A 19,973-nucleotide genomic window follows, 5' to 3' on the forward strand; every position below is an offset into this window, starting at 1 on the left:
TGGAGGGCTGCATGGGTTGGGGGTTTTTTTCAGAAGGAAATATTGACAGTGCCTGTCAGCAACTTCCCAGAGGGGTGCAGTGTCAGAGCACATTAGCCATTGGAAATGAAAAAGCAGATGCAGAGTCTGAGGCCTGGGAGCAGCAAAGCTTCAGCAGCAGCCCAGCCTCTGTGCATGCTAATTCAGTTTAAAGGAACACTCCTTTGCTTTTCAGCAAACAGCTGTGGAGGCTTTTTCCCCTTTTAGCTCTTTGTAAGAGTAGTTTAGAAATAAATACTCCACACAAAGATTTTTGGGCCAGATTTACCCAGTTCTTTAGATTACAAAGGACTGAGAAACATGCTTAGCAGTATTGAGAAGAACACTGAAATGAAGGAAGTGCCTGACTCCTTTTGGCTTTAGGGGATTGTTCAGCATGTAGGAATATTTCCACATTTCTATCCTCTCATTTATCAGCCATACAGAGAAATATCTGGATTTTCTCCAAAAGCAAAATCCACACACTCCAAACCTCACTGCTGTTCATTAAATGTGACAAAGGAGGGGGGAAAGCACAGGCAGGACTGTGGAAACCTGGAAGTTGCAGTGATTTCATCAGGAAGAAGCCCCAGAAGGCAGCAAAGGACCTGCAGTGTTTGCCATTCCTCCCACCACAGACAGAGCTGCACACCTGCCTCAAACTGACCAGGACTCACCTCACAGATAATCTGCATTTCTCACCCTGCACCACCACCACAGAAGGGCCCCTGGAACTGTGTTACCCTAAAGCCACAGAGAAGCATCTCCTCAATTCCAGCTGATTCTCCCACCCAGTTTGTGCCCTGAGCCACCTGTGCTGGTGTTTAACCTCACACAGAGCTCTCCTGGCCAGGAGGTTTTCTAGGTGTTCCAATCCCTCCACCCTTGCAGCAATATTCCACCCTCAGTAAGTGCCTGCAGAAGTCCCATTTCCCAGCTCCTATTTCCCTGTGAGCCAGCAGTGGCAAGGAAGGAGGGTGGGGATGTTTTGCCAGCTTTGCTTCCTTCCCCTGTGCCTCCTGCTGCTCCTGCTGTCCCACAGTGATGGATGGCTATTGGTTCTGGCTTCATCCCACAGAGAGATCTGTCACCTCATGCCAGGGAGAGGTGACAGCAAATCCATCAGCATGGAGACAACACTCACTGGCAGATTGCTTTCAAGGCCACTGGGGGCTGGATTCTTCTTTGCCTCCCACCCCTCTGGTTCCTCTCCTCCCCTGTTTTACGCAGGTCTTAGTAAATCTTCATTTGAACAAACCCATTTGGCCCCTATGCACAATGTGGGTTGCACATCCAAGCTGCTTTGAATTAGTGTGTTACTGTGCTGACTAAAGGAAAAAGAAACAAAAAGGAAAAGAAGGAGTTTTCCAGAGTCTGGGTTCAGATTCTACCCTGAGTCCTCAGGTTTACCAAGTCCAAAGCATTGTCTGACCCAGATGGGAACACTGGTCCAGTGGCAGCTTCTGCTCAGGGCAGTCTCAAGGATGAGAATGCAGAGCAGGCAGCAAAGGAGGAGCCTGGCAAATGAAACCACAGCTGACAGAAATGGAGTGAAATGTTTCTCCATTCCACACAGCACCTGCTCAGAGAACAGTTGGGAGCAGCCCAGAGGAGCTGCAGAGAACACCCTGCAGGTTCCAGGCCAGGCCAGCACACTGCAGGCTGCCTGTGCTGGGTGATTTATGGCTCCCTGCAGGTTCCAGCCACAGGGCTTTGGAGCAGAACCCCAGAGCCTGCTGCTCCCTTCAAGGGGCTCTGCTGCAGCACTGCAAACTTCCTGTAAAGTCAACTGCTTTGGCATTTTAATATTTTAAGTGTTGACCCCTCATCGATTCTGTTCAGTCTTTTAAATCTTTAATTTACTTACTTCTTCAGGTTTTAAACCTTGTCTGCAATTGCAGCTAATTAAAAAGCTCATTAGTTGGCATCCTGAGCTGATTCCCTGGGCTTTATGTACTATACAGTTTGCCTCCTGAGCTTGAACCATGGCTGGGACTGCTCAGCTTGTTTCCTACCTCCCCAGCTTTATGAGGTGTTCCATATTTTGGAAGCCTGTTCCCCTTTCCCCTGATTTTGTTTTAAACCACACTTGCTGCAGCCTGCAGGAAACCCAGAGCCATTCTGGCTATCCACAGTAGCTGTGTCACTGATTTATTTATAGCTGATATTCCCCATTGTGCAGAGCTAAGACCTCCCCAAACCTGCAGCCCCTTTTAAAAGGGGAATTGTGTGTAGACAACAAACATCCCAAACAGATTCATTCCCATCACTACATGCAGGGCTTGCCTTTAGCTCAAACATGCCGTTTATATGCCCAGTAGGACATTCCATCCTCCTCAAAGACAAACACCAAGGGCTAAAGCCAGGGACTGAAAAAAGGGGTCCTGATCTCACACACCCCATTCAAAGACCTTACAATACAATTTTGAGAGCAAAACACCAAAATACATTTCTGAAGTAGACACAGGGTCACATTCATGTCTCCCATCCATAAGAATCTGCTCCCCAAACTCAGTTTAGGGATGGGTGCTTCAAAGCCAGTGAACATTTTCCTAGTGTAGCACTGATAAAACCACAGCCTCAGCCAATTCTGATGAAAATCTTGCCAGAAGATTTAAGATTTAGGAGCAGTCAAATTCATGCCTGATGTGTCCACCCAACAGCATCAGGAAACTTCTCCACAAACCCACAGTATTAGCCCCAGGTTTTATTTGGAAGATGCAAGTGCAAATACCAATTTTCACTCCAGTACATGCTGCCATGGCCACGTCTCTCTGCCTGCCCTCACTTCCCACATCCCTGCTCCTTTTTTCCCAGCCCTCAGCCTTTGCAGCTTGTCACAGGCAGCCTCTGTCAGGGCACTCTCATGGCAGCAGGGCCCCAAATGGAAGCTGGAATATGGAGCTGCTCCCTCAAAAATTCTCCTTCTCCTCCCCTCCCCTTCCTTGTCACCATCTGGCTGCTCTGCCTTCCAACAAAGCCAGCAGCTCTGCTCCCTGCCTGGGGAAGCTCCTGCTTTTAGCTGTGCTGGAGAGCCCAAAACGTGGTTCCAGAGCCTGTTCCAGGGAAGGTTTGCACAATAAAGTTACAGAGGAAGCTGTGATTGCAGAGGAGGTTTGGGAGCATCTGAGCTGCCCCCAGCCCCAGCTGCTGCAGGAATGTGTTAAAGGCCAGCTGGGAGGGAGCAGGCTCCTTCTTCCTGCTGCCTCTGCCTGCCAGGAGAGCCAGCAGGGGTGGCAGGAGCAGGGAGCAGAGCTGGGCTGGAGCACAGACGGCTGGGATTGGCTTTGGCAGCAGCTCAGCTCTCATGTTTTCATTTCACAAGGTCAAAACCAAACCCACCTCTGGTTTGGGGTTTGCGTTCATGCCTACAGAAACAGGAGAGGATTTCAGACCTGGCAAACCCCAGCTTCCCCACACACACCCCACACACATCCCCTGCCTTCCCAGCTCGCTGGCTTGTGACCAGCAACATCTAAAATAGCCTCCTTCTCCCTCCCTAATCCCTGCCTGCCTTTTAGGACTGCAAATAGAATAAAGTGAAGCCAAACAGACCAAGTCTATCCTCAGAGCAGCCCAGCAGGGCTGGCACAGCCCAGGAATCTGGCAATGGGAAAGGCAAGCCCAGACAGACTGGAGCAACAGGGAGGGGATGCTCAGGTGAGACAACAGCCAGAGAACACAAAACTGCCCTCCAAAGGATGCCAGAATGGAAGTGGGCAAGCAGTGAATAACAGCACCTGGATCATGGTGTAAATACCAAGAAATGTCAGAGTGGGGTTTGATTCTAGAGGATCATGATGTCTCCTGCCTTATACATCCTCCTTACTGACCCTACAATCTCACAAAGCAAGTCCAGCATTCCATAACTTGGAGTCCTCTGGCAGAGCTCCCCTCACCTTCAACCATGCCCAGTTTTGGTACCTCCAGGTGCCTCCCCCAGCCTGGTTCCTCCTCTCTGAGGGCCCAAAGCAGGGCAGGGCTGGTGCAAAGGCATCCCTGGGGCTGCCTCCCCTCTGCTGTTCTTTGAGGTGCTGCACTGGACTGAGAACCACAGGAACAGAAGGACTGCAGGAGCTGGGGGGAGGGAGAGGAAGCTGGAGTCACAGAGTGGATTCCCAGCAATGAAATACAGGATCTGTCAGGAGAGAAGGGAGGAACCCAGGGTGGGAGCAGCAGAGCTGTCTCTGGCTGAGGGAGCCAGGGCAGCACAGCAGGCTGGAAGCACATGATGTTTGTCAGAGCCTGGGTTGGAGCAGCAGATGTTACAGGTCAGGACTGAGGCCTCTGGCAAAACCCGGCAGCTGACCAGGGACACGAGTTTATCCAGGGCTCCTTCACGTGTTATCTGGCCACAGCCACACTGCTGAGCCTCTTGGTCCTCTCATCACCAAGAGCAGCCCTGTCTCTTGTCTTCCAGGAGAAAAATCCCTGGAAACTCTCTCCCCTCTGTGCTGGGCAGGACTCTAGCAGGACAGGACTGTGCATTTCTCATCCTCACATGCTTGGTCAGTGTCAGCTGGAGGTGAGGCTGTGCTGCAGGCAGCTCAGGGCCAAGAGGGTCCCCTCCCCTTGTCCCCCCATGCTTTGCTTTCCTCCCTGTCCTTCTGGCACAGAGCAGGGAGCTGTTCCTGTCGGGCTGGCCCCACACGGCTCCTTTTGGCAGACCCAGCCCTGGGACCTCAGCCAAGGTCTATCCCAGGGGATGTCGGGAATGCTTTGAAAATTAAATCTCCCAAGAACTCACAGGCTGCAAAGGCAGACAGAACCACACCTCTCCTCTTTGCCCCTTGCACAACACCTCAGGGTGTCTGTCCCCACTCTGCTTTCAGCTGCCTTTTTCCCCTGTCCACATTCAGCTCCTGACCTGGGTGAAACACCAGGGGGTCTGATCCTTTGCCACTCCAAAATCCTCCAGGAGAGAAAGAAGGATGGAGAATTCTAGAACGAGCCTTGTCCTTAGGGCACCTGGGAGACCCCTTGTTTGGTGTGCAGACAGCTTTGGGAAGGCCAAGAGCTCCTGTGCTGGAGGCTCCTATTCCCTGAGGAGCCAGGCTGCAGGGACATCTCAGGATGTCTGTGCCTTTGGACACAGCCAGTGCTTTGCCAGGGAGATGCACAAAACCTCTTTAGCTTCCCCTGTCACTGCAGGAGTCCAGGGGGAGCCCAGGATTGATGGATGGACCCCTGGAGAAGCTCTGGGACCAAGTCCATCTGCCCTGCCCCTCTGCAGAGCCTCTCTCCAGCAAACTCCCTGTGCCCCCCGCAGCTGGGGGATTATTTCTGTCTCCACCTCAAGGCCCAGATGCTTCTGAGTGTCACGACATTTGTGCAGCATTTCTGCCACCTCCCTCCCCACTTAGTCCTAGGGAGAGGATGCAGATGGACCTGCCCAGCCTCCCTCTGCTCCAGCCAGGCAGATTTGTCATTTGGACTCTCTGCCATTACCCTGTGACAGCTGAGTGCAGCATCCAGGCAGCCCCGAGGCCACAGAAGGAATGTGAGGGTTTCAGGGAAGGAGCAAGTGCCACATGATGCCAGCCCTGGTGACAACACCCCACCTGCCAGGCCCATTCCAGGGCACCGTCAGGGGAGGAGGGTGATGGGAGGAAGAGGAGGAGGATGATGGTGGCAGCCACAAGGGGGACCTCAGTGACCATCCCAGCACAGGGACTCAGCTCTGTCTGCTGAGGCAGCTGGGACAGGCTGCAGGGACAGAGGGTCCAGTTTCAGAGCTGTCCCCACTCTGGGGCCGTGGTGGCGCCTGCCAGGCTCCCCCAGCGCAGTTCAGATTCCTGCGGGTGACACACGGCCCTGGGGGGAGCAGGTGCCACCATCCCTCCCCAGCTCCCTCGGCACACCCAGCCAGCCTTCCTAAAACAGAGCCCTCCTGCTTCCAAAAGTGGCTCTTTCCAAATCTGTTTTATTCCAAGCTCCAGAGGGGTCAGGCAGGGAGCTGCTCCCACTGCTGAGCTCCTCCTGGCTCGCTGTGCTGCTGGTGCTGGAGCTGTGGCACCTCAGCCTGTCTCTTCTGCTCCAGTAATTCCCAGCTGCTGGCTCACAGAGAGGGACAGGGCAGAGCAGCAGGGTCACAGAGCAGTGAGCAGATCTGGGAGGGGACAGGCAGCTTCCACCCCTGAGATCTGGGGGGTCAGGATGTAAAAATCAGGCTGCCCTTCATACTAAGCCAGGACTCTCAGTGCCCCGAGACGCCCCAGCCTTGCTGTTCTAGACTTTGCTGCTTCCAAGCATATCAGACTTTGGAACAGGCACTAAATCTGTTAGACAAGCAGTGAGGACAGGCAAAACCCAAGCCAGGCCATCACAGACATCCACAGACTGTGCACTGGTCCTGGAAGGCTACAGAAAATCAACAGGGGTGAGCAAGAGGTGTGCACAAACAGCAGAGAAACCCCAAAACCTGAGAGCTGCCACCTCCCCTGCCCCTTTAGCTGCACACACTCAGTGATCTCCAGCCAGTATATTTATTCCTGCCTTTCCAGTGCAATTCCCATTGCTGCTGTGTTAAAACACAGTTTACTTCTGTCTGAAAACCTTGGTGCAGCCTCCCCTCCTGGCCCCGCAGATCAACCAGGGATGGTCTCTGCCCTCAGAGCAGAACAAGCCTGATTCAGAAAGGGCAGGGGAGAGGGAAGAAGAGATCTGGGAGGTTTAATGCCCCAAAGCATCACTGGCCCTCGTGCAAGCCCTTCTGCCAAGGCTGGAGGAAATGAGTCACTGCTGGGGCTGGAGGGGGCTCAGAGCTTCAGTCACTCCCTGGAATGGCCTGGAGCAGGGACAGCTCTGCCCAGGGAGCAGCCAGCACTCGATTCCTGTTTGTGTCCCAAATGAATCACTCCCAGCAGCTGTGGCTGTGTCTGACTGTGCTCCTCATGTGCTTTCTATTAGCTGGGAAAACAAGGCAGGCTGCTCCAGCACTGGGACTTTGGTTTGTGGCAGTGGGAGCAGAGGGGAGAGCCTGGGAAACCCAGCTGGGCTTTCCCCCTGCACACAGAGGCTGTGGGTGGGAGTGGACACCTCTCACAGGCTCCATGGGGTGCCCTTGACCCCCCTTCCACACCATTTTCTTCTCCATTCAGCTTTCCAAATGCAACTCCTGGGCGTGTTCTATAGTCAGACTGACTCCTACAAACACACACAGCTATTCCTCAAAAGCCAAACCCTTTGCCTGGCAGAGCAGGAGTATTTTATTCATTTCAAGGATTATTTTATCGAAGGCACAACCCAGAGGAACCTTCCCATTCAAAAGCTGTAGCCACAGGAATTACCAATAGCACTGTGCAGGAGCCACAGCAGGATGGAGGCAGAGCAGGGAAGGGCCCTCAGCAGCATGAGAAGAGCCTGAGGATAAAAACCCACACAAAATCGATGAAAAGTCCCAGCCCCTGTGTGACTTTGGGGAGCTGTGCCTCAGTTTCACCCCCCCCTGCTCAGCTGAGGTCAGGGGGACAGAACAGCTGCTAAAGCTCTCTGGTGTGCTCAGGGGAAAGGAGCTCCAGACAAGCAGAAGTGTGGCTATTGATGGAGAGAGCACAAAGGGAACAGCCCAGGCTTTGCCCCCTCCTGCCTGGGTCACTCCCTGTTGGAAAAATGCTGGGGTTGTGCTTTCCACCTCAGCCAAAAATAATCAGTGAGCTGCAGGGGGTAGAGGGCCGGGGAGGGAAGAGAGAATTTCTCTTCTCAGGCTGCCAGAGCAGACAGGCTGCAGCACATAATGAGAAATGCATTCCTTCCCTGTGCCTTCCCTCCTCCTACAGCCACCTCTTCACAGAAAATCCGTGTGGGTCTGCTCCAAAAGCCACAGGAGTGTGCAGCCCAAGCCAGTGGTTCTCTGCTTCCCTTTGAGACAAGGAGTCTCCAGACTAAAATAGGATGTTCAGCTTTACCCCATCACAGCACAGCTTGGGGCAATGGGGAACACGATTTCTGCTGAGGGGACACAAGTGTGCACACAGTGCCTGACAGACTCACCTGTGCTGTGGATAACTTGGGACATACACAAAAGGTCATTCTCAACAGTTCCTGAGCTTTCACTGATAAACAAACCACGTTTATGTCACAGGACAGCCAAGGTGTGGCCTCAAGCACATTTCTGTTTCCAGCTCCCCTTTTCCAGGAGATGCTGACACAGCCCAGGTCCTGCAGAGCTGGATTTGCCTGCATCAATGGAGTTTGCTGCCTCCACCATCCCACTGCTGACCCTTGGCTGTGGCTGCAGGCTCAGATCACCACCTCCCTCCCCTTGGGAGGCTCTGGCTGCCCTGCAGAGGATGCTCAGGAGAGAGGCACAGCTCAGAATCACCCTCTGCCTTCAAACTCCCAGCCTCTCAAGCCTCAGCCACGGCTGTCAGGCTGCAGGATGGCAGGCAGAGGAAGCCTGGAGGACTGGGGGCTAATTGACAGTGCCTCGGAGGCAGCAGCGGTGCCAGCAATCCAAGTGCTGTCCCCGGGGAGGGGCGGCACAGCAGCACAGCCTCCCTCAGCAGCAGATGAGCTTTTCCACTGCCCTGGCTTCAATCCTCGCCTCTGTTCCCCCCAGCGTCTGCTGCGGCTCCAGCCGCGAGTCCAGGGAAGCCCAGCTGCCTCAGCAGGTATGTTCTCATTAATGAGCAATTAGCTCCCAGCCTAATTGGGCAGCAGAATGGCTAATGAGCCCGGCCCTGGCTGTCTGTGCCCTCATTATCCCGTGCTCACCAGGGGTAATGCTGAACTTCTGTCCCATTTCCGTCATGCCACCGTCAGAGCCCGGCTCAAAGCTGCCAGCACTCCCTGCTCCCAGGAATCCAGAGCTGAGGGCTCTTCTCTTCTCTTCTCTTCTCTTCTCTTCTCTTCTCTTCTCTTCTCTTCTCTTCTCTTCTCTTCTCTTCTCTTCTCTTCTCTTCTCTTCTCTTCTCTTCTCTTCTCTTCTCTTCTCTTCTCTTCTCTTCTCTTCTCTTCTCTTCTCTTCTCTTCTCTTCTCTTCTCTTCTCTCTTCTCTCTTCTCTTCTCTTCTCGGAACAGTTTCCCTCACCCCTGCACTGCACAGTCAGATCCTCCCTCCCTCCTCTGCCTCCTGCTCCTTCACTCAGGAAGTTTTCTGATGTCTCCTCTCTGTGTTTATGTTTGTGAACACAGAAAGTCACAAATCTTTAACTGTTTGGCCGTGCTCACATAAATATTTATATTGTCACCTGCATACACGGCTGAGACCCGTGCAAAGGAACAAGGGCTGTGCTCACCTGCCTGAGCTGCTGGAAACATTTCCAGCCCAGCACAGAGCCCTCAGCACCCAGAGAGGAATCCAGGCACCCAACTGGGCACTGGTGGAAGGAGGGCAAGGTTAACCCAAATCTTTGCAATCCCAAGTCACAAATCTTCAGGAGCTCTAAGTGAATTCTAGCTGCAAATCACACCTTTTTTGATATGCTCTGCTTCAGATTCTCAGTTCAGGAGTCAGCGGGGTTGGCTTTTAACAGGACACATGAAAACATTTCAGTTAACCAGCAGAGCTCTAGAATGTATCTTTCCTTCCAGCATTTGGGTTCAGAGACCTCTTGTGAAAAGTAGCACATGACTCTTAATGAGTCAGGGTTGTTTTTTTCCTTTTTTTGGCTTTTTAAAATATTATTTTGGTTTGGGTTTGTTGGTTTTTTTTTTGTTTCTGGTGAAGTCTTACCCAGCTGCTGGACTCTGGATAATCCAGGTCACATTACCAAGATGTGAAATATTTCACAGCTCTACCTGCTGCAGTAAAGAACCGTGTTCCTTTCAGGATTGATTATTCTAACTTCCTGCTGCTCCTGATAAGCTTTTCCAGTGGCTGCTGCTGGTTTTAACCATGGCTTCTTCTGCCTCCAGGGTCCTTTCTTATATTAGATTATCTCAACATATCACACCCGCTTTTTAGTCGCTTCACTGCCTCCCTGTTAAGCACCAAAATGATTTTTTAACTGCTCTTTTGCCCTAGAAGGACTTGTCTGACCTTGTCCTACCCTGGGAGCAGTTGCCCTTCTGGGTGCTCCATGTTTTACACATCTGGGAAAAAGACATAATAGGTCAAACCCCCTTTTTAAGCACAGAGGGGTTTTGGTTTTTTAGGCCAAAGCCTCTCAAATTTGCTTCATCTTTCTCTAAGCTGTTGGTAATCAGGCTAAAATCCAACACATCTCTCCTTTAGACATAAGAGCAAACTCTTTTCACCATGGCTTCCCAAAATCATGTTAAGCTGCCTCGGAATCTTTTCCACTGAAGATTTCGGAGCATTTAACAACCCTTAGTGCAAACTTCATACCACTCTCAGGTGTGCAGCAGAGGAGCTGAAGCACTGAGAAAGGCTGAGCCAGCAGTGGCAGATAAACCCCCTCATAAAAACACACTGTGCACTGAAGCATCCACTGCCTCCACCAGTGGCTTTAAAGGGCTCATTTAATGAATGGAACGAATGCTGGAACATAGGCCAGTTAGGGAAGCTCCTCACGTCTCTTCCCCACCATGTGCTGAAATCCTTCCCTGCTATTGGGAAAAGAGAAGCACAGTCATGTGCATGGGATTGATTTCCCAGAAGTCCAGGACTGCATAATCCCAGGCATTCCAGTGGGGCAGGCAGCAAATGGATTATTGTGTGCATTTCTGACAGCCTTGCCTTCACTGTGGGCTCCCCACAGCATTTCTTTCTAAAAATCCCTTCTGCACAGCCCTGTTTGCATCTCTGGGCTCACCCACCTACTCTTGCTAATATTTTATTTATTGCACCCCCACCCTGACAAGTGAGCTGCCTCCCCAGCCGCTGCTAATTAGCCCGAGTGCCTCCCCAGAGGCTGTGTGCACACAGATCCAGGCACAGCAGGGCTGTGCTCTGCCATCCACAGGCAGCATTCCGTGTCCACAGGCACTGCCCAGAGACCACAGCATTGAACTGATGGATTTTACCCACAAGTCCAGGTATCAGCAGAATTATTCCTGCATTTCACTGGAAGCACAGGATAACAACAGACTGGCCAAGCCCATATATTGACATGGAAAAAGCAATACAAAGGAAGAGACCTGAGGGGAATTGTTCCTCTTCCCTCCCTCTGGTCTGATTCCAAACACTGATTACTGGCTCAGGTTGAACCCTGCTAATCTTAAAGTCATCTCTCTGCCTTTCAAACTGGCTAGAAGTTTACCCAGCTGAAATTGCAGACTTTGGGTTTCCTTTTTGGGGCAATTCATGGTTAGTTCTCTTTTTTGTGTCTTTGAAGCAAAGTGGAGATGAGGTGAAGCTGTGAACGTAGAAGGGGGAGCTAAAAAGTGGTTGGGGGCCTGGCAGGAAAAGTTAAATGAAAGGGCAGTTCTGGAAGCAAGAATGATGGAGTGCAGTCCAAGGAAATGTCTCCAGAAAATCAGCAGTAAATCTTGTTCACTGCATATAAGAAATCAATATTGCCATTGGACCAGGGACATCAGGAACTGCAGAAAGGACTTTCGTACTGAGAAAAGTATTTACAGTACAGGAGAGCTCAGACAAGTGAACAGAGAGCTGCACTTCACCCAGTGAACTGAGGCATTGCAAGGAATTAACAGCAGCCATTTCTCAGCCATTAAAGAAGACAAGAATAGCTTGGCCATCCCTATGTGCCAATACAGGCAAGGCAGCTCAGAGGAGGCCATTCCCTAGATGTTTTTATATATAGATACATGAAGAGGGTATTAAAGTAGGCTCATTTCCAGGGCAATAAATGCAATTTAACCAGAAAAAGCTATATATAGAAGCTGGTGGCAATTCAGGCAGGGGCTCTGGAGCTTTAACACCTGGCTGGGGGGACAACATGAAAGCCACTGGAGTCTCTCTCAGCAGTGCTGCCCCATCCCACATCCACCTGTGCAGTGTTCAGGCACTTTGATTTGGGCTCTGGACTGATTTCAGCCTGGCTGAGATTCATTCAGTCACCACAGACTTTACCAACACACACAGCCAGGAAACCGGGCTGAGCTGCCACCCAAAGCTGCTGAGCACAGAGGAGCTGGTGATTCGGAATGATCTTTGCTGTGCCAAGATCCAGGCTGGGACTGGGACTGAAATATCTCGCGGGGAGGTTCCTGTGTTGGTGACCATGTCAGGTCCCCACAGTGCCACAATGATGATGTGTTTGGGGCAGTGCAGCCCCTGTTGGAGCAGCTCTGGAGCAGCACAAAGCCCCCACGCCCCTCTCTGAACTCTCCCATCCTGCTCTTGCAATGCAGCAGAGCCCAACACTGTCTGACAAGGCCATTGATCACTTCAGCACGTCTGCCTGATAAATGTCACCTCCAGGAACGGCACTGACAGCCAACCTGGCACCTCCCCTCTCAGGGGCAGGCACAGCCTGCCAAGGAAGCCAAGAAACCCACAAGAAAACTGCCTGTGCCACCTCTCAGCTGCTGGGTGGTGTGGAAAAACGGAGCTGCCGATAGCTGGGGTGGTTTTATTAAATATTATGGCTTGGCTTGTGTATTTTTCAAGTTCAAAAGTGGAGGCCACCTCAAACAAACAAACAGTCGCAGTGCAGCTGCCTTGTGTTTATATCCATGTGTCCATAGAAGGCAGCCCAGGCACTGCTCGGAGGGAGGGAGGGACGGGGCAGCAAGAGGAGTGCTGTCACACACAGCAGTGCTGTCACACACACAGCAGTGCTGTCACACAAACAGCAGTGCTGTCACACACAGCAGTGCTGTCACACACACAGCAGTGCTGTCACACACAGCAGTGCTGTCACACACAGAACAGTGCTGTCACACACAGCAGTGCTGTCACACAAACAGCAGTGCTGTTACACACAGCAGTGCTGTCACACACACAGCAGTGCTGTCAGACACAGAGCAGTGCTGTCACACACAGCAGTGCTGTCACACACAGCAGTGCTGTCACACACACAGCAGTGCTGTCACACACAGCAGTGCTGTCACACACAGAGCAGTGCTGTCACACACAGAACAGTGCTGTCACACACAGCAGTGCTGCCACACAAACAGCAGTGCTGCCACACAAACAGCAGTGCTGTCACACACAGCAGTGCTGTCACACACAGCAGGGCTGTCACACAAACAGCAGTGCTGTCACACACAGCAGTGCTGTCACACACACAGCAGTGCTGTCACACACAGCAGTGCTGTTACACACACAGCAGTGCTGTCACATACAGCAGTGCTGTCACACAAACAGCAGTGCTGTCACACACACAGCAGTGCTGTCACACACAGAACAGTGCTGTCACACACAGCAGTGCTGTCACACACGGAGCAGTGCTGTCACACACACAGCAGTGCTGTCACACACAGAACAGTGCTGTCACACACAGAGCAGTGCTGTTACACACGGAACAGTGCTGTCACACACGGAGCAGTGCTGTCACACACAGAACAGTGCTGTCACACACAGCAGTGCTGTCACACACAGCAGTGCTGTCACACACACAGCAGTGCTGTCACACACACAGCAGTGCTGTCACACACACAGCAGGGCTGTCACACACACAGCAGTGCTGTCACACACAGCAGTGCTGTCACACACAGAACAGTGCTGTCACACACAGCAGTGCTGTCACACACACAGCAGTGCTGTCACACACAGCAATGCTGTCACACACACAGCAGTGCTGTCACACACACAGCAGGGCTGTCACACACAGAACAGTGCTGTCACACACACAGCAGTGCTGTCACACACACAGCAGTGCTGTCACACACAGCAGTGCTGTCACACACACAGCAGTGCTGTCACACACAGAACAGTGCTGTCACACACACAGCAGTGCTGTCACACACACAGCAGGGCTGTCACACACACAGCAGTGCTGTCACACACACAGCAGGGCTGTCACACACAGAACAGTGCTGTCACACACACAGCAGTGCTGTCACACACAGCAGTGCTGTCACACACAGCAGTGCTGTCACACACAGAACAGTGCTGTCACACACAGCAGTGCTGTCACACACACAGCAGTGCTGTCACACACAGCAGTGCTGTCACACACAGAACAGTGCTGTCACACACACAGCAGTGCTGTCACACACAGAACAGTGCTGTCACACATAGCAGTGCTGTCACACACAGAACAGTGCTGTCACACACACAGCAGTGCTGTTACACACACAGCAGTGCTGTCACACATAGCAGTGCTGTCACACACACAGCAGTGGTGTGCCACAGAGCAATGCTGTCCCACAGAGCAGTGCTGTCACAGAGCAGTACTGTCACACACACAGCAGTGCTGTCACACACAGCAGTGCTGTCACACACAGCAGTGCTGTCACACACACAGCAGTGCTGTCACACACACAGCAGTGCTGTCACACACAGAACAGTGCTGTCACACACATAGCAGTGCTGTCACACACAGAACAGTGCTGTCACACACAGCAGTACTGTCACACACAGCAGTGCTGTCACACGCGGCCATACAGCTGCCAGCAGCCACAACAAGAATCCCCAGCCCGAATTCCCCCGGGATAGAAATGTGCACACACACACACACAGAGCAGCTCCCTTCAAATGTTCTCCCAGTCCCCAACGTGGAGCAAGCGAAGTAAAACAGAATTGGGACCACTCTGCACGGCCAGGTAAAGCCAAAAGGTGCCCACCCAGAGGGGGAAAGAGGAGGAAGCGGGTGGGAAGCTCTGGCACAGGAATCTGTATTTGCAAACCAAAAGAAGCCCAAGGAAAGCAGCAGCCCTGCAGCGCTGTGTGGGAGCAGGTGCCCCGATCCCACTGGGCTCTCCCCCCACTGTGAGGATCCCAAACTTCCCTGTCTGAGGAAGCCTCTGCTTCCTGTGAGTTCCCAGGCAGGACACAGCTGCTCGAGGGTTGAATTCCTCTTTCACGAGAGTCTGCTGCCATCCCGTGGCAAATCCTGCGATGGCACCTGGGGCCTCACGGGCACAGGGACAGCCCCGGCCTCCAGGAGGGAGTCCCTAAATGCACTATGGTCAGTGCCACGGTCAGTGCTGAGGTCAGTGCTATGGTCACTGCCACGGTCAGTGCCATGGTCACTGGCCACTCTCCAATCACACTAAGAGCTGCTGTCAGGACAGCTGTTCAGCTCAAGCCTACTCAATCCCTGGGGACCATGTCCCCTGTCACTCACAGTCCTTCCCCTCCCACCCCTCGCCCCCAGGGTGGACATGGACTGTCCCTAGCCAGGGCCAGCACTCAGTAACCAGAGGCCTCCTAAAAGCAGCTTTGCCAAGGCCCTGCAGCCCAGCTGAGCACAGGAATGAATGCCAGGACCATCAGCCAATAGCTCATGTTTACTTATTTGCACTCTTGTAAATAAAAATCAACCAGACAAGCCATGGGGGCCCAGCCAGACGCGGAGTGTCTGCTCTGCAGTGCCCAGGGCTGGGTTTGGCATGGGCAAAAACCCACTGGGCAGTGTGCAGGCACTGTGCTGGCAGGGTGTTAGACTGCTATTAAAAAGGAGGAATCCCATACCAGGGCTCTGAGGACAGAGCCTGTTTAACATTCCTCAGCCAATAAAAGATGTCTTTGTGAGAGAGAGACCTGATCCATTACAGAGGCTTGGACAGAACAAGCAATAATGGAAGAAGGAGGAGCCCAGAGCTTTGTTTTACAAATGTCACAGCACAGGCTCAGCTGCTCCTCTGTGGTGTCCCAGAGAGCAGGAGTGTGACCTGGCACAAACCAGCTTTGTCACACAGATCTCACCTGCAGGGGGGATGCTGTGTGTTGCTCTCCCTCTCTCCAGTAAATCCAGCTGAACCCAACGGTGGGGCTGCAACTGCTCATGATGGGTCACTCCAGAGCAGTGCTGGGGCACGGTTCAGGAGCAGCAGGGAACAGCTCTGGAGAGGCTCCAGCATTCTCTCACTGCCTCCTGCAGGCTCCACAGCACCAGGGCCCAGATGCACAGCACAGAACTACAGGACAGAACAGAAGGTGTAAATAACCCTGGCAGCCAAGGTTCAAATCACATTGAAGTTATGGCACTGCAATTACAAATCCTGGAGCCATTAGGATTCAAGGCTCTCAGAACCCTTTACTAAGTTCTCTTCCACCTCTATTGCATAAACAGTGGACATCCATTTATTTTAAGCTCTTTTGAAAGAACAAAACTGTAATTTAGAGCCAGTAAAAAGCTTTCCCTCGGTTCTGTACACAGGGGAGCCAAGGTACAGCAGCAGCAGCCCTGGAGTGGTGCAGAACCGAACTGCACCTGGACAGATTGGCAGAGGCATCGCCCAGCCCCGTGGGACAGATTTATCCCTCAATGGGCCATTAAGTAATTTGTCACGAATGCCAAACTGCTACTGGAGAGAAAAAAAAGCCTGGAGTTGCAGTCAGGATTACACAACCGAGCTCCACGGGCAGAGCAGTTTGAATTGCCATCAACACCTGCCCGGGCCCATTAGCGTCTGGCTGCCAGAACACACTCAGGTTACCCCAAACTGAAGCTCAAGTCAAAAGGAAATTAAATATAGGTACATAAAGCCCCATTCATGGGTGGTGCTGGCAGGTGATGCACACGCAGTATTCACACTTTAATGTGGAATGCAAAATATGTAAAAAAAAGTTGTGTTTTGCAGTTTGGTGTGGCCCCCCCTCACCTGCTTTCCCTTTTCAGCAGACAGGAGGGGTGGGGTTAGAGAGTATCAAGCTGACTTAGTCCAAGATGTACAAGCTGCTGTTTGTGCACTCGGGTGACTCAGAAAATCTCTATTTGTCTCAGGGACTTTGTTCAACTCCTTTATTCCCCAAGGCAATCTGAGCCTGTCCCAGGCTCAGGGAGGAGCACCAGGAGCTCTGTCCTATTTCCTTGGGTCCTTCTATTGAGGCACCTTCGTTCTTCCCACCCTCAAGACCCCAAATTATAACTCATCCCAACCAGACCTACACGGTTGCTCTTCCTTCTCCTTTACCTCCCGATTTCTCACTCCACCTGACACACCTGCTTGAAAAACAAACACGGTCCTATCAGCCCAGAACAATATATTTCAAATAAGCATATAAAAGACCTTTTATTGACATGAATAAATTGATTGGGACCATTACTTTGTAGCTGCTCCCCACAGAAAAAAGCCTCTCAAAGGCAGCCCGAGGCAGGGCAGCAACATTTACATTTAGATGAAGGCATTTCTGTCACAACACCTCCCAACAGCTTCTGGCCCCGGGTACTGTCTCCAGAAGAAATCAGCAAAGCCAAGGAGCTTAAATAACATAAAAGGAAAAGGGAGAATTTGTTTCTGCAATCCACTGAATGTTGTAGTTTGGAATCAAACAATCTGCCGCAGAGAAATGTGAAAGCAGAGTGGTGACATCACAGTGTGTTCCTTTACTCCTGAGTGTTCTCTGGCACTTCTTCAAACACTGCTGCTGATGTGCATTTTATTTAAAACACTGCTGCTGATGTGCATTTTATTTGAAACACTGCTACTGATGCCTATTTTATTTGCCACTCCATAAAGAGCATTAAGCTGTGAAGGAATGAACTAGAGAGAAGGACAGAAGTGACAGGTGGATGACACTAAAACAATCCAACTCAGAGGAAGGAAAATCCCACCAAGGATGTTTTGAAAGCTCCAGTTCATCCACGTTACCAGGGCAAAAGCAGAAGTTCCTTGTAACTGCCCAGACTTTGTAACTGTGGTTCATTCCAACAAGCTGCAAGGCCAGAGAAATCTCCATCCTCCAGATTTGACTGATGGTCTGTTCCAGCAGAACCAGGACCCCAGGCAAAGTGCAATACAAGTCCCTGACATCATACCGAGCTGTTTCCCAAGGCCAGCCCATCAATTTATCTGTAATTTCTCTCCCAAGCAGAGTTCCCTGGGCAGGGAGCTCAGCCTCACAAGCAGCACATCTGCAGAGAACGTTCCTTCCTGCTGACATTGCCACAGGTAAGGACACAGGACAAATATTTAAAGAGCTAACAAATGGTGAAATGGAATTGCAGCAGGATTCAGAAACAGGGAAGACACAACAAAGTCATCCAGAGTAAAAGAATAGGCAACAGGATCAACCACTTCAATCTTCCCACATCTTTGACAGCTGCACCCCTGAGCTACCCAAGGGTGCCTTGGTGCTTGGGAAAGCACACTACTGCATTAATATTAATAAACAGCAAAGTTATTTGTGCTTACCATGAAGCTGAGCTTGATATAATGTTCTAAAATTTACATACTACGACTTTCAAAGCCTGAAATGTGTAAAACAACAATCAAAACCCTGTCCTGGATGTGACTCCTACCTGCCACATGTCCTCCACTCATTAAATGCTCTCTTTCATGGTGTCTTTTCCCGAGCCCTTCCCATGACTCATCTGACCAGAAAATGGACATGATCAATATTTATTGTGAAGATTAATTTGAGAGGCCCAAAGAAGACATGCTCATGTTGTGTCAGAAACCTGCTCTGCACCAATATTCAGATGCCACAGGTGACAATTCTAAAATTCAGTTTTGTAAAAACCTCTAAGAGTTCATGCAGATAGGTATTTTCTGCCAGATTCCTTCACTGGATAGTCCTCTAGGGAGAAAGGGGGAAAGAGTAGCTGAATTTGCAGGGGCCAAGTTACCACTTCTACAGAGATCAGCATTTGCAAAGAACAAAAAATAACCTGGCTAAATTGTCCACATGGGATCTGTGGTTTGCATTATGTTGCTTTTATCTTTTGCTCCAGTTTGGTTTTGCAAAGTCAACACCACGAGAAAAATCAGCTTTAATTAAAGTGGGACACGAGCAGCACAGCAGATTGCAAAGGCTGGCTTAGACATTCAGGGAGCCCCCAAAGGCTCTTTCCTCCTTCAAATGCTGCTTCTAAACCCTGAGGGTGAGAAACCACCTGAAGGCCAGACCCAACACAGACCCAGCAGGGTGTTTCAGCTTCACCTGTCCCTTGGAGCACAAGGGATGGGAAACAGCTGGGATTTTGTGCAGGGACAGAGGGACAAGCACCTGCGCAGCCACACGGACAGAGGACAAAAACGCCCTGGGAGAGGGTCTGGGCCGGCCTGGGGGCACAGAGACACAGCGGGGAGATGGGATGGAGGAGCACTGAGGGACACGGAGCCTCAAGGCTCTCTCTGGCTGCCCCCAGATCGCTCCACCACCCCCCTGACATCTTTACCTGGCACAGCAGTAAAGCGATCTCACATGAGGCCTTTCCTCAGCTCTTCCAGAACCTTCTGGAATCCCTCACGTGCTGCTTCGCCCGCAGAACCCCACCCTCCCCTCAGAGCTGGCCCTGCCCTCTCCTCAGCTGTGACCCCGCCCTCCCCTCAGCTGTGACCCCACCCTCCCCTCAGAGCTGGCCCCGCCCCCTCAGCTGTGACCCCGCCCACCCCTCAGAGCTGGCCCTGCCCTCTCCTCATCTGTGACCCCGCCCTCCCCTCAGCTGTGACCCCGCCCTCCCCTCAGCTGTGACCCCACCCTCCCCTCAGAGCTGGCCCCGCCCCCTCAGCTGTGACCCCGCCCACCCCTCAGAGCTGGCCCTGCCCTCTCCTCAGCTGTGACCCCGCCCTTCCCTCAGCTGTGACCCCGCCCTTCCCTCAGCTGTGACCCCGCCCTCCCCTCAGCTGTGACCCCGCCCTCTCCTCAGCTGTGACCCCGCCCCCCCTCAGCGCTGGCCCCGCCCTTCCCTCAGCGCCCCCTCGGCTCCCCCAAAGCGGCTTCGGGGCTTCAAAAGTGCCAAAATCACTAAACACCACCTGAGTGGCCTTTCCTCGTTGCCTGGCACTGGAATGCCTCACAACACCTGAAAAACCCTCAGAACACCTGAGAAATCCCTCACACCACCTGAGAAATCCTTCCTCTCCCGCCTTTTCTCCTCTCGTCCTAAACGGCTGCAGGACTCCCTCAAAGAACACGGACTTTGGCTTTCCCGCCTTTGCTTGTCAGGCACTGGAGCCCCTCACACCACCTGCCTTTCCCCTCATCCCCTCGTTAAATTCCTGAACTAATCCAGGTGGGGAAAGCAAGC

Source organism: Oenanthe melanoleuca, chromosome 21, assembly GCF_029582105.1.
Source record: "Oenanthe melanoleuca isolate GR-GAL-2019-014 chromosome 21, OMel1.0, whole genome shotgun sequence".
Taxonomy (NCBI): domain Eukaryota; kingdom Metazoa; phylum Chordata; class Aves; order Passeriformes; family Muscicapidae; genus Oenanthe; species Oenanthe melanoleuca.